A 14,943-nucleotide genomic window follows, 5' to 3' on the forward strand; every position below is an offset into this window, starting at 1 on the left:
ACATACTTAAAGATACCAAGAATTTCAAAGTCTGACTCTATTTTCTAATACCTAGCAGAGAACTAATCCTTGTGTTGCAATTTCAGTACCGTCCTTCAATTTATTCTAGTTAATGATTAATAGCACCTAGACTGTACTTCCCTAATAGATTGTAAAAGCTACCAGAGAGAAATAATATTCTTAAAATGTACCTCGAGTGTACTGTAACTCACCTTAGACATTTAAATATTTTTTACAACAATTTGCTTGGGAAGAGCAGAATGTATGCTTTTAACAGATAAGGATAATTTAGACCAGCAAAATATCTAAATGTGCATATTATGAAAATAGGGAAATGATCTATAGCAAACTGCATATTCTTTATGAAGTCCATGTGTGTGTGTGTGTATGTGTGTGTGTGGTTATTAACTGTAAATCTCAAGCAGCAGACAATTTCTTTCCAGAGTACCCCAGATTTTTGTTTTTTGTTTAGCTTTGGCAAAGCTGTATGACTATATTTGTGCTTAAAGTGATCACTAAAAAAAATAGGAGCTTTACAGCAGCCTCAGACTTCAGAAGTAAACTTGAACAAATCAGTAAAGCACTATAAAGTTAATAAAATATAGTAGTCATAAAGTCTATTTATTATAGTTCAAATTATAACTTGTGACCTCTTCTATTAAGGGTCATCTTTCTATGGTATAGTTGGCAGTAGAAAAAAGGTATATATCATATATTTCTTGAGTTAAACCAAGTAGCAATTTCTTCTCCACACAGCTTTCTGTTCCTTGCCACTCTCAGCACTGCCTGGGGCCACCACTCACTTTATTGTAACTACCCCCCAAAACACCAGTGCCACTATCCTTTTATTATTGTGTTGCAATTGTCATATAAGGAAAGCCCTACCTCTCTTTACTGCCCTCTCCCATAATTTCTCATAACTCCACCAAGAACAACAGATTACAGACTCAGTGAAGATTTCATGACAACCAGAGGGAATTGTAGTCTAGTATAATGGTATGACGATGGGTAAGAAACCTAAGACTGGATGCTGATGTTCAAGAAAAAGCATAACCTCTAAAAGATCCTGCATGGGCTGCCTGTCTTTGTTAGTCTTATTTCCATCTGGAGTACAATCTCATCTTATCCTCTCAGAGAGTGGCTCCTTTAAACCTACACCCCTAACCTCAGGGCCTGTCTCAGGTTCTAAAATCTGTTTTCTTCCCAAAATAGGCAACCCATAGGTCCCAATCACCCACCAGGTCACATTTGTTTCCTTATATCCAAGATACTCAGAATAGCCCAGGATGGCCTTTTTAGGCCAAATTAGAATCCCTTTGTGATTCTTTTTTTTTTTTTTTTTTTTAAGATTTTTTATTTATTCATTTTACAGAGAGAGAGACAGCCAGTGAGAGAGGGAACACAAGCAGGGGGAGTGGGAGAGGAAGAAGCAGGCTCATAGCAGAGGAGCCCGATGTGGGGCTCGATGTGGGGCTCGATCCCATAACTCCGGGATCACGCCCTGAGCCGAAGGCAGACGCTTAACCGCTGTGCCACCCAGGCGCCCCCCCTTTGTGATTCTATCTCCAGCGTGACTGACCATTCTTGGGGTGGATACAGTTCTTTCACTGGGTTTTCTCCTCTCACTGGTTTCTCAAGTGAAAATGAAAAAAGCAAATCTCTGTATTTGACAATATTTTTCTGATAGTTCTAAGGCTTGGTTTTCTGAAATCTCCTGATAATTCTTAAATTCATTCAGATTTACAACTAGAGAGTGGAAAAAAGCCATGGGATAACGAAGAAACAGAGACTCTGACAACAATAACAAATGACTGGTCACTTTATTGTAAGAGAAAATGACATAACTGAAATTAGAACAACATAGATGTCTGGCAGAATTTTTGGTAAAAAAGCAAGATATGCCTTACACATAGAATTAAGTCTAGGATGGGGAGGGAGAAAAATGGTTCCACACTGCAGTCCACAACTGATGTAAAATAATTGCCCTGAGTCATCAAGTAAAGTCTTAATTATAATTAAGGCAAGGAAGGATATAATGAACTTTATGAGGATACACACACACAGTATTCTTATTACCTAAATTCTGCATAATTTGGTTGTTTCTAAATTAATTTATGTGGTTATATCACAATATTAGCTGAGTAGCTTCTGAACTAGTTTAAGTGTTGTTTTTTCTTTTCTTACTGTGACTCATGCTGACATTTAACTGTGGTGTATAACAAATGACCCTTTTAAGCAGTAAGTTTCACTTATTTTTCTTGAAATATGTTTGTCTGTCAAATTATTATCAGTAATTACTAAAGATTTACTAAATTAAATTACTAAATTGCTATTGGTAATTTGTAAATTTTTTCTAGTTTAATCTATTTCTATCCAGTTGGTTTTACTTACTGTAGTTGATTCCTCCAGTTCTGAACTTCAGTAACATAACAAACCTATCCTATTACTTGTCATTCTCTCAGCATGCTCTAAATTAGATACATAATTGAAATGGAAAGCAGCTATTGGCTGTAAAGTATTCTGGTGTGTCAAGAAGCAAACTACTGGCTACATCTTAATCTTGTCACTAATTACCTGACATGGAAATTATTTAGTTTCCTTGTGTCTCAGTTTGTTACTTGGAAAAATTAGGAACATTTTCTTTCTTAATCTCAATGTTGATGTGAAAATGTATATGAAAGAACTGTATTTGAAACTGACAAAAAACAGATGATCATTTTTAAAAAATTATTTTTAGGGATCACAGGAATATAGCTCTTACCTAATGAAAACAGAACTTTTCTCCATCCTTGTCCTATCCAATTTTTTCTCATAACAGAAATGGATCAAAATATAGCTTCAGAATCCCAGTTGGAACTTTTATAGCAATATTGTAGTAACTGATAATGGCAGTATATTATCAGGATTTCTAATCCACATGAACTTCTAATGGAAAAGAATTGCCCACCTACATGGGAGAGTGAATTTTCCCTGATTCTGCCTTTTTTGTATATACTTAAAGTGGGGCATAGTAACACTCTTGAAGGACAGGGAATTATTATTTGATAATTCTGCCACTTATATAATAACAAATTCAACAATTTTTATTGAGAGCCACATACTGCTAAATGCTGTAAGGGATACTATTATGAGTGAAGAAAGACATATGGATGTAAAACTAACAATAGAAAAATGTAAAATGGTAAAATGGGATGAGTTATTAATTCTATTTGAGGGTATTGAAGAAGACTTTGTATTTGAGGCAATAAGAGATCTGAGTCTCGAAGACTGAGTTGGATTTTAAAGGAAGAGTGAACAGGGTTTCTACTTACATACTTCAGAAGTATATTGAACTACATAGAATATAGATTACATATTCTAGTTGCATATATATGCAATATAGTATATATTATATGTTTTATATATTCTAGTTATATATATGTGTGTGTGTATACATATGAATGGGAATAAATAGCATGTTTGTGGAATCATTAGAGATTCAGTGGGTTTGGAAATTCAGCAGGCTTATGAAGGAAAGCTGTGGGAGACAGACTGGAAAGGCGGGTTGAAGAAGATGAGATTGTAGAAGTATTCTTCTGAATGTCATATTTATTTTGGACTTTATTTTGAGTAATGGAGAACTATCGGCACTTCTTGATTGTGAGAGCAAGATTTGTGTGTGCAAAGCAGTTTATATTTTAGGAATTCAGTCAATGCCTGACTGGATGAGACTAGGGAAAGATACAATCACCTGCAAAGAGATAGACTAAGCTGATTGCTCCTGGTTAATAAGGTAAGGAGGAGATAAGATTAAAGGTGTTACAGGAAAATGATCAGTAGAACTTGTTGGCATATTGGACATAAGGTAAAAGAGAAAAAATAACAAAAAATGACTCAGATACATACCTGATAGATTAGATAGCTGAGGTAAATGGTGATATCATTTAGTGACATTAAAAATCCAGAAAGAGGAGCACATTGGCACATTGGCAAGCCTGGTTGTGTTGTATTCAAGTCTATCAACCTAGCATGAAGTTTGACCCTTTAAAAGTGAAAAAATTCTATGTTGTGGTTCTGTGATTGGGATTTTGGAGAATGGTAGTAATATAGGTTTCAGAAGAAAGGAGTTCACGGTGTCAGACATGTCATAAATATTGAGTTCATCAATTTATTGATAAGGTGATAGCAGGAGATAGGCTGAAAACTTTTTCCTAGACAACGATTTTTGAAATTTCTACCTTTGAGTCACCTCCTCTAAGTTTGTATTTCTCATAGCATGGCCACTGGGGCAGCAAGCACTACTAAATCAGAAATGCTGGGCATTTAGAGGCCAGAATCTGTTTTAAGAATCCCACCATGCACAACAGATGAATTATTGAACTCTACATCTGAAACTAATGTGTACTATATGTTGGCTAATTGAATTTAAATTTAAAAAAAAGAATCCCACCACGTGATTCTGATTCACACTAAAGGATTTCAACATTGATTGCACATTGGGATCATCTGGGGATCTTTAAAATATACTGATGCCTGGGCCACTTTACCGATTCTGATATAGTCAGGTATGAGGTCTGGTCAAAGGACTATGGATTTTGAAAGTCTCCCAGGTGATTCTAATGTGCAGCTTGGGCTGAAAACTATTGTTCTAAAGAGTAACAATAAAGAAATACCAAGAGGAATGTTTCTCAGACTTCAAAAGTGAAAACCAATCATCTTAAAAATGCAGATTCTAATAGAGTAAGTCTGAGTGCAGCCTATGAGTGCATTTCTAATCAGTTCTTCTGTGAACTTGACCACAGACCACACTTCAAAGAGGGAAGCTCTAGAGTATAGTCATCACGTATGTATGATACACTCTCACAGATATGAAAAACAAGGGATTATTAGCTGGGGATGGTTTGTCTGGCATGGGAATCAGTAGCACAGGAAAAGAGGTGAGAGTAGGAGTCAGTCAAATTTATAAAAATATTTAATTTTTAGAATATTTTTAGATCGAGTTGTCCAAAACCACAAGTGCTTCTTAAAAAGACTGATCCTTTAAATTAAAGTACTGGAACAAGCTAACCTGAAGGGCTCAAAGTTAAATTTTTGTAGGTAGGCTCCAAGAGAATCATTGGATTCTTATTTCTTCCATGTTTTTCTGGAAAGAACATGGGTGTGAGTTTCTGATGTAACTTTGACAGTCCTATTAACTATTATTCTGGAAGGATTAACCCACATGGGCTCATATCAATCCACTCACAATTCAATGGGAAAGTACTTTCTATTTGTGTGTCCTCACCTATTAGTAAAAGTCAACCTCTAATTTTGGAACATTAGAACCATGGGGAAAAAGATCCCCAAAAGGAATTATGTAGTCTTCCTTTTGTTGTTGTTGCCATTTTTCAAAGAAATGTGCCTTTATGGATCTAATGAAGATTCATTTTTCAGTGTGTTTGCAGGAAACCAATTTAGCCTGTCCCCTTTTACCAATGATAGTAGTCAAACCGTTACTTGTCTAATTGGGCTCAGGAATGTCCTAATTAGCAAAGCACCTCTGAGCCTGAGATGACAGCTTACTCTTTGGCTCTTGAATTCTGGCTGCTTCTTCATTAATCAAAAGAAAAAAATAATCACATATGTTAGAATGATTAAATAAGACCTCTGCCTTTCCATTGAACCTTTAGGCTTCTGGTGTTAGGAGAGATGGACATTTTTTTTCCTTGTAAGTTGCATTCTGGACTTGTTAATTGATTAGTAAATGAGTGAACTGATCTTGGATGGGAAAGGTATGAGAGATTAATTAATAGTAGTTAGTCAATATTAAAAGGAAATGGGTCAAAATGGAGTTCGGTACCATACATTCCTACTATGAGTTAACCCCTGTATTCCGTTCACAAGATTCAAAAGGAGTTTTTTTAAAACTCACTCTACCATATTAATGTTTAATTAGGGTATAAAATGGTGAAATATCAGCTTTTAATATTTAATTTATTAAATAAGTTATGAAATATATTCAAAATCACAAGTCATATAATTACCTTATTAAGATAGAAATATGCTTTTCACATTTCTTGAAAATATTTTAGTCAAGCTCTCCATATGCATCTTCTAAAATAGTCTCATCATCAGTACAGTTGCTTGTTGTATCCTCCCTCTCATGCATTTGTCAAAAGCACATCATTTTACTGGCCCACATTTTTTTTTAGATAAAACACATTTTGGATCTGTATATGATATTCTCACTGGAAACTTTATCCTAAAAGTATACAACCACAAAACATGAGTACATTTGTTTTTTTATATTGTTCTATGTATATGCATTCATGATCTCCCCAACACAACCACTTTCTGCTTTGCTTTTTAAGTAAATTTTAAAAGGCGTATTTACAATCCAACACTTGGAATTATGAAGTCATGCTCACTAGAGTAATGAAGAAATCTGTATCAATTTTTTTTCATAGGGTGTGTGGGTGGTTGAATTGGTTAAGCGTCTGCCTTCAGCTCAGATCATGATCTCAGGGTCTTGGGATTGAGCCCCACATCGGGCTCACTGCTCAGCGGGGAGTCTGCTTCTCCTTTTCCCTCTGCCTGCCACTCCCCCTGCTTGTTCTGTCTCTGTCAAATAAATAAATAGAAGCTTAAAAATTTTTTTTCTTGCTTTCTCACCAATTAATCAGTCACTAGTAGTGACATGTGGTTTCAGACTATGTATTTTTTTTCCCTAAACAGAATTTGATTAGTCTAATTTAGTAAACAGAGAGAGGACCAGCAATAAGTAGACTTTGTAAGACCTGGATATAAAGTAACTATATCTGGTTATCTGAGAGTTAATATTTTAGGAGAAAAAAACTGTTTGCCTTATATTTGAACATACCCAACAATAATAATGTTTGGTCCACAGAAATTGTTCTAAAACAAATTCATACTAATTATCAATGCTTTTGAATTCTACATTCAATCTTATTTTTGTATGTATTTGAAACTGATTATGATTGATAAAAATTATAAATACAATTTAGGGAATTCTCAAAAGGTATTCATACATTATATAAAAAGTGAAATACACACTATATACTCTCTTACAAGACTGAGGCCTTTGTGGACTATATTTCTTTTGCTAAAAGTTATTTTTGCTGGGAGAGGCAAATTACTAGGGATGGTATCTGGAAGCAAAATTAATTCAGTGTTAATTTAATCTTAGGGATTTTCCCTTTAAATTTAGTAACTTCTAAATATGAACCCACTTTAAAAAGTTGTGCTTACCTGTATATTGGCCAACTTTTGCAAATGGTGGTGACGAAATTGCAGCCACTTTCCACAATGCACATTTTTTTTTATTGTTGTGGGTATAATTTGAAGGCTGTTCTCTGCTAGGCTCCACTGGGTTCAGCCCAGATCCATGAGTCTTCTTGCTCCTGGATCCCTTCTGAAGAAGGAGCCACCATCTGTGACATGATGTTCTCATGGCAGAGGACAGCCGCTCAGGTGGGCCAGAGCCGACCCAGGCAAGGCATTTAAAACTTCTACTTGAGCAAATGTGTACCACATTCACTCACACTCCATTGACCAAAGAAAGTCATATGGCTAAATCAATGTCAATGGGGCAAGAGAATATATTCCCTGCAGATGGGGAAGCATGACAAGGATGGGGAGGAGACAAATAAGTGTGAGCAAATAATACAATCCACCACTGATAATCACTTTGCTGACTGTCTTGTAATGTGTAACACTTGCTTAATCGTCATTAGAACTAGAATTAATGTCAGCAAGTGTGAAGGACACATATTGCTTTTAGGTACTTAAAATGGCCATGAAATTGGATGAAGGTCAATATGTCAAAGTTGAGAAAAGCCAGTCAATATGTTTTCTAATGTACTTTTAGTTTCTAATGATGCTATTATTAATACTTTCTTTTATGCTTTTTAAACTTCTCAGAATAATTTTTATTTATAAGTCCTATTTGGGAGTTTTTCCTTTCTGTACCATCCCTGTCAGTGTAGCTCCAAGTCTGGTTCTCTTCCAGCTCTCCCAGAGAGTCAGGAGATATTTAATTTCCCTTAGTATTTCTGCTAAACTAGCTAGACTAAACTCTTTTCTATATATATCCTATGGAGTGGATATGTATCTTTAAGAAGCTAATATATAAGAAGGTACCTAGCATATGGTATGCATTTTAAAAAGTCACCTCATTTTCAGTTCTATAATTTCATTTTGAAAATGTTGATGTATTACTTTACTGTTGATTTTTTTTGTCACGATACTTTCAAATTCTTAAGAATTTCTTACCTTAATTTTTTTCATTGTCTCTGAAAGCCTGGGGGTGGTAATGAACATAAGATGAAAAGCAGTTTTTCTACCACTCTCTGAAGATGTTTCTAAATCAATCATATGTCCCAGACTATCAAAGCAATTCCAATTTAAAATAAGCTGCTGCACTGTCCCCATAAGTATACTTTTATATATGACATCCATGTTCCATGTTTTGGTTCACAAAAATATGATATCCTTGGAACTTCTGGTTTGGTAAACATGTAGAGATTAAGGAAGTGGCATGCTAGGAGAGGGCATGGAAGCTCTGGGCCCTTTCCCTCTCCTGTGCCCTGTGCATCTCTTTAATCTGGCCATTCCTGAATTATATCCTTTTATAATAAGCTAGTAATGTAGTTTTAAGTTCTGCTCCCAGGTGGTGTTTCTTTTTAGGCAACTCAACAGAAGAATTATAAGAGAATCCAAAAAGCAGTTTATGATGATTACAAATTTGTCACTAAGACAGACCTTAAAAATTTAGGGCTCATACATCTCATTTTTACCAGCCGTATATGCATGGATTTTTCATGGATGTAAGACTGTGTCATGAGTGAAATTGATAGTAAAGTGATTTGCTTATGAAGAATACAGGAAAAATAAGATCTGATAGAAGATAGATGATGTGCACAGAGTCCAATTAAAGGGTTGCCAAAAGTTAACAAAGAGCTGACACTTAAAATAATTGAGGGAGAGGAAGAGAAGCAAAAATCTACATGGAAAAAGGAAATAAAAAGCCCTTCTAATATTCTCACCAATGATTGGTTTAAGTTGTTTGAGAACACTGACTTCAAAGTAGACAAAGAAAGTAAAGAATTTTAGCTTTTGAATCCAGTTGTTTAAAAAGTTAATGAAGAAAATTCTTAGAGCAACAAATACTTTATGAAAAAGAAGAGAAGGAAGAACTAAAAGGAAAACCGAGTGATGCAGAAAGTTCTAAGAATTCAGATGATGAAAAAGACTGAGTTGAAGAGGTCAGGAAACAGCACAGACTTTTCCAACAAGAGGAAAAAGCAGCAAGAACGACTGAGGAAGAACCAGCAGACAGTCCTCAATCCCCAGTTTTATGATGTCAAAGCAGGAGAAATCAGAAGCTACAAAGATTCTGCCACAAAGCAGAAGCTGATGAATAAAACCCTTGAAGATCATTTGAAACTTGAAGCAAAAAATGGGACATTGAGTGTATCAGAAGCCATGGTTGTCAGCAAACAATTGACATTCATGTTAAAAAGTTCTGAACGGCAGAAGCAACAGGAGGCTGAGAAACTGCACCAAGAGAGGAAAATATTTTGTCATTCAGCGGTCACCTGAAGTCAAGATACAGAAGAGAACTGCTGTTTCATTGAATTTGGAAACAATCCTACATCTGATTTGGAAGGAGCACTTCTCCAAATGGGTCATCATTAGAGTCTCTTAAACACAGACAAGGGAATGCACATTTTAAAAGTTCCATATAAATTCTTGATATATCTGCACAGGTAAGTATTTGACAACTTGTCCCTGTGCTTATGGGTAGGACTTTGAAGCTGGGCCCCCACCACCTGGTCAGTGCATGGCCCCAGGCTGCTTTTCATACGTTGTTCCTTTCCATAAACATTGTCCTTTTCCCCCTGATTTTAATCAGGTAAACCACATTGTTGTCTTTTAATATTGTGAAATGCATACCATGAAATGAAAGGTTATCCTGCGCTAAAAATGAAGATCGATCATATTCTGTAACTTTTTTCTTATAACACCTGCTACCATTCATGATTAAACCATTCAGGAGTATCATCCCTGTCTTATATGATGTGTATATATTGCCGTGTTTGTGTTTATAGGTATATGTTAATATGTTTGTTACTTATGTGTGTGTTTGAGATTTTTTTAAAAAATATATTTTATACCAAGAGAATATAATTTAGTGATAATAACAACTTGAAACAAGAAGTGGAAGCTACTGGTTATTCTTTTAACTTTTCAAAAGATTAAATACAGATTTTTTATTTGTTTCTTAAGTTTAATTAAAGATAAACTGGCTGGAGAAGACATTTTATTAAAAACCTTCATTTAAACAACACATACACTATCCTTAAATATAACTTTCAGTTAAATATGAGGAAAATCTAACTTCGAAATCTGTCTCCTTGTTAATTTTCTGGATAATTTGGCATTTGGCTTATCTGATTGACATTATTTATGTCATTCCTGAAGCTGAATGTTGAAGAGGACCATGGACACAAATACTGAAGAATTATTGTGCAGCCAGGATATCTGTCCTCCCTGTGAGAGCCTCCAGACTAAGGGGATTGTGTTAATTCAGAGACCCAGGTTGGCTATGTGGGAGGGAAGAGAAGTAAAGACAAACGACAGAAGAATGGGATCCATAGTGACTGTGGTCCTCAGGTATTCTCTTTAGCGTGCAAGTAATAGTCATTTATTTTTACAATTAAAAACAATTCATTTTACATAAAATGTTCCATATTTTGAAAGGTATATTTTTTTAATTTAAAAAGAAAGATCAGGGTGCCTGGGTGGTACAGAGAGTTGAGCGTCCAGCTCAGGTCATGATCTCAGGGTCGTGATATCAAGCCCCCACAATGGGCTCTATGCTCAGCCTGCAGTCTGCTTGAGATGCTCTCTCCCACTTCCTCTGCCCCTCCCGCTCACGCTTTCCCAATCACTCCCCCCCGTTTCTAAAATAAGTAAATCTTAAAAAAAGAAAAAATCACTACAGAAAATTCTATTAGCATTTTGGGCTATATATTTTGAGACTTTTTTCTATTTATGCATATTTATTTTCTTTAAAAATGATTTCATACTGTACATATTAGTTATTAACTTGTTTTTGTTACCTAACACTCTACCTTGGATATATATCCCTACAATGTATTCTATTACATCATTTTGATGATTGCATAAAGTATTTTACCACATGGAGATTACATAACTTTTTAAACCAGCTTGTTTATTTTTCTCTCATATTTCATTTTTCAGCATAAATGTTTTTGAGACAAGCGTTTTTACAGATAAACCTTGGGAAAATGCATAATTATTTCTTAGGATAAATTTCTAAAAGTGTAAATCCTAGATAAAAGATCATATATATTTTTAAATTTTAAGAAAATATTATGGACACTTTCTCTAGAAAATTTGCATTAATTTACATTCAATTCAGCAGTATTCATGAGGGGATCCATTTTTCCACTCCTTCACTGATTGTCATTCTTCATAACCTTGACCTACTTGAAAGCCAGTTAATAATAAGCTGAATTTTCTTTTTTAAGAAACTATTTTCCAGGAGTGCCTGGGTGGCTCAGTCAGTTAAGTGTCTGTCTTCCACTCAGGTCATGTTCTCAAAGTCCTGGGATCGAGCCCCACATTGGGCTCTTGGCTCAGTGTGGAGTCTGCTTCTCCTGTTTCCCCTCTGCTTGCTCATTCTCTTTCTTTCTTGCTCACTCTCTTTCTCAAGTAAATAAATAAAATCTAATTTAAAAAAAGGAAGAAAGAAAGAAAGAAAGAAAGAAAGAAAGAAAGAAAGAAAGAAAGAAAAAGAAAGAAAGAAAGAAAGAAAAAGAAAAAAAACTATTTTCCATTATCCCTATTTCCATTTTCTGTCTAAGAGTCTGTGGAAGAAGAGGTTAAAATCTCAGTGGCTATTCCTACTCATTCAGTGGCCTGAGCAGTGGAACTTGCAGACCAATCTTCCATGACAGGCTGAGCACTCTAATTTTCAGAAAGGAACTACTGGATAGGCACAAAGGGAGCCTGTACACCTTCAGACCAGTCTGAGATTTCAGGTTGAGTTAGTAGGAAATTTAGGGAGCTGGAGCAGTCCGTTCACCCTGAAATTCCTTCTTGGTCACAGCCTTTTTCAGCAGCAGCCTGTTCTTTTCACTCTCTTCAGGATCTCTGTAAGTAGAGATCACGTATTACCTCCCATGGATGTTCAAGGGAGATTCTGCCATACATGCGCAGAGCTTCCTGGGCCAACGTTTACCGTGTACCAGACTTTTAGAATGAGTTCCCTTTTTGTTGCATGTGGGATGGCAATGTCCACATAGTGCAGAGCAAAGTCTGTGTTACAGAGAGCAGCAGTAGGCAGATTAACACAGCACACCTCTGTAAGAGGCTACTGGTGAGCTCCAGGATCAGTCACTGCTGCAAGTCACAGGTCCCAAAGGCTGGATCTGGTTGGCAAACGTTCCAGAAGTGGAGTGGCCAGCAATAGGAGTGACTCCAGTGGCACAGCAAACTTCAGTGCATCTTACCAGCCAGTATTCCTGGAGGATATGGCACTGATATCAGCTGCGTTTTCAATGGCACAAGCTGCCAGCAGAATCTTCTCCCAGGTTCTCTTCAGGCTTATGATATAGATACTATCTCTTTTCTTTTGTAGATGTATTGTTCCATTTGGAAGTCAAGTGTGGTGCATCTAAATGGAGTCCTGCTGCAAGAGATTTTGAGGACATTGTCCTCCTTGATTTGTGAGATATCAAAGGCTCCAGACAATTTGAAAATTTCCCTTTAATTTATGAAGGGAACTCAGAATATCATATGGATCCCTCTCGGGGCAGCACAGAAAGGTAACGAGCTGTATTTTATTTTATTTTTTTTTAAATGGTTTTTCATTATATTATGTTAGTCACCATACAGTACATCCCCGGTTTCCGATGTAAAGTTCGATGATTCATTAGTTGCGTATAACACCCAGGGCACCATGCAATACGTGCCCTCCTTACTACCCATCACCAGTCTATCCCATTCCCCCAACCCCCTCCCCTCTGAGGCCCTCAGTTTGTTTCTCATAGTCCATAGTCTCTCATGTTTCATTCTTCCTTCTGATTACCCCTCCTTTCTTTATCCCTTTCTTCCCCTACCAATCATCCTAGTTCTTATGTTCCATAGATGAGAGAAATCATATGATAGTTGTCTTTCTCTGCTTGACTTATTTCACTTAGCATTATCTCCTCCAGTGCCGTCCATGTTGCAGCAAATGTTGAGAACTCGTTCTTTCTGATAGCTGAGTAATATTCCATTGTATATATGGACCACAACTTCTTAATCCAGTCATCTGTTGAAGGGCATCTCGGCTCCTTCCACATTTAGCTATTGTGGACAATGCTGCTGTGAACATTGGGGTGCATATGGCCCTTCTCTTTACTATGTCTGTATCTTTGGGGTAAACACCCAGTAGTGCAATGGCTGGGTCATAGGGTACGAGCTGTATTTTAATTCACATTTCCATTATTATCAACTTACAGTTTTTTTTTTCATGTGCATTGTCTGTTTATATTTCTTCATTTGTGAATTACCACTTATGACATTTTCCTATTTTTCTTTGGAGTGTTTTGCTTGTAAGTTGCAAGCATTCCTTTTGTAGTAACCAGTTTAAAAAATAATCACTCAAACATGTTGCAAATAAACTTGCTCAATTTGGAGCTTTCTTTTTAAACCTGTTTACCGGTATTTGCAAGCAGCTTTTTATTTATGTTTTTTATAATTTTGGGTCAAAAATGAGCTATTGAAAATAGATTTTCAGAAAAACTAATCTGGCAGTGATAGGGAAGCTTGTTTAGCCAGGGAAAGCTCAATTAGGAGATTAATTCATAATCAAAAACTGAAATACGGGTCTGCAGGCAGAAGCCAGAGATGGAAATAAAGCAAAGTGAATAAATGTCAGATGCCTTTTTAAGGGAAAAAAAAAATGATAAGGATTGGTTGAATGTAGGATCTAAAGGGATGTAAGAATCATGGATGATTACAAAGTTTGAGACTGAGAAAAATGTACCAGTGCTAGAAATATAAACATTGGCATGCTGTACCTTTGAGTCTCAAAGTTTGCTTTGTTTTGTTTCATTTCAAGTAAATTAACTTTACTATAACAACAATCTACAAAATGAACACTGAAGAGTTCTTAGAATTTTTTTTCTACTACATCTTTGATGAGTGTTTTGAAATAACCAGTCATGTTTTATTCTGTTTCATTACTTAACCAATATCTGTGTTGTCAGCTAGTAGCCCTAGGTAAAGAGGATTTTCTCAGCCTTCCAACTTCCTACTATGGTTGTGTTAATCCTCCTGTCCCATGTTGGCCAGGGTCATAGGTGATTTGTTGGGATTATTTGCTGTGTCATCAGACTCCGGTATGCAATCTGCTTTTGTCCCTGCCCCTATGTTTCTGAGTCACCCAGTACTGTATCTAAACTCAAGTTTAGTAATATGCGGGATCATGGGCAATGGCAAATGGTTTGGCTGATCAAGGGCCTGTAAAGAGAAAGAATAAGATTTTGAGGGAGATTGAAGGAGGTCTGGGGTAGAGACCTGTTGTTAGATATATGAGAACGGGCATGAACTGTGGAGAACAAAAGGCACTGATACATTGTTGTCTCTGGCTATAGGAATGTGATACCCTGCTTATGAAAGGTTGTCATAGGAATCCCATAGAAGGAGTTCTCTGGATTTCTCTAACACCTTATCCACAATTCCAAAAATACAAAGATCTCTGAAATTCAACAGTTATTTTTCTTTTTGCAAACTCATTTGGCAATAGAAACTTACTTGAACTGACATGAGGACATTTATACTTTTTATTGTATACTTTTGAGATAAAATTGATATATAACATGCTATTTTCAGATGAACAAGATGATCATTTAATATCTGTATATATTGCAAAATGATCACCATAATAAG

At 36.0% G+C, this 14,943-nt stretch overlaps 1 pseudogene; it reads left to right on the forward strand.

Moving 5' to 3' along the window:
* The first annotated feature begins 1,004 nt into the window (after window positions 1-1,004).
* LOC113255617 (nucleolar protein 10-like) lies at window positions 1,005-9,614 on the forward strand (annotated as a pseudogene).
* Window positions 9,615-14,943: the final 5,329 nt, after the last annotated feature.

Source organism: Ursus arctos, unplaced genomic scaffold (assembly GCF_023065955.2).
Source record: "Ursus arctos isolate Adak ecotype North America unplaced genomic scaffold, UrsArc2.0 scaffold_11, whole genome shotgun sequence".
NCBI lineage: Eukaryota > Metazoa > Chordata > Mammalia > Carnivora > Ursidae > Ursus > Ursus arctos.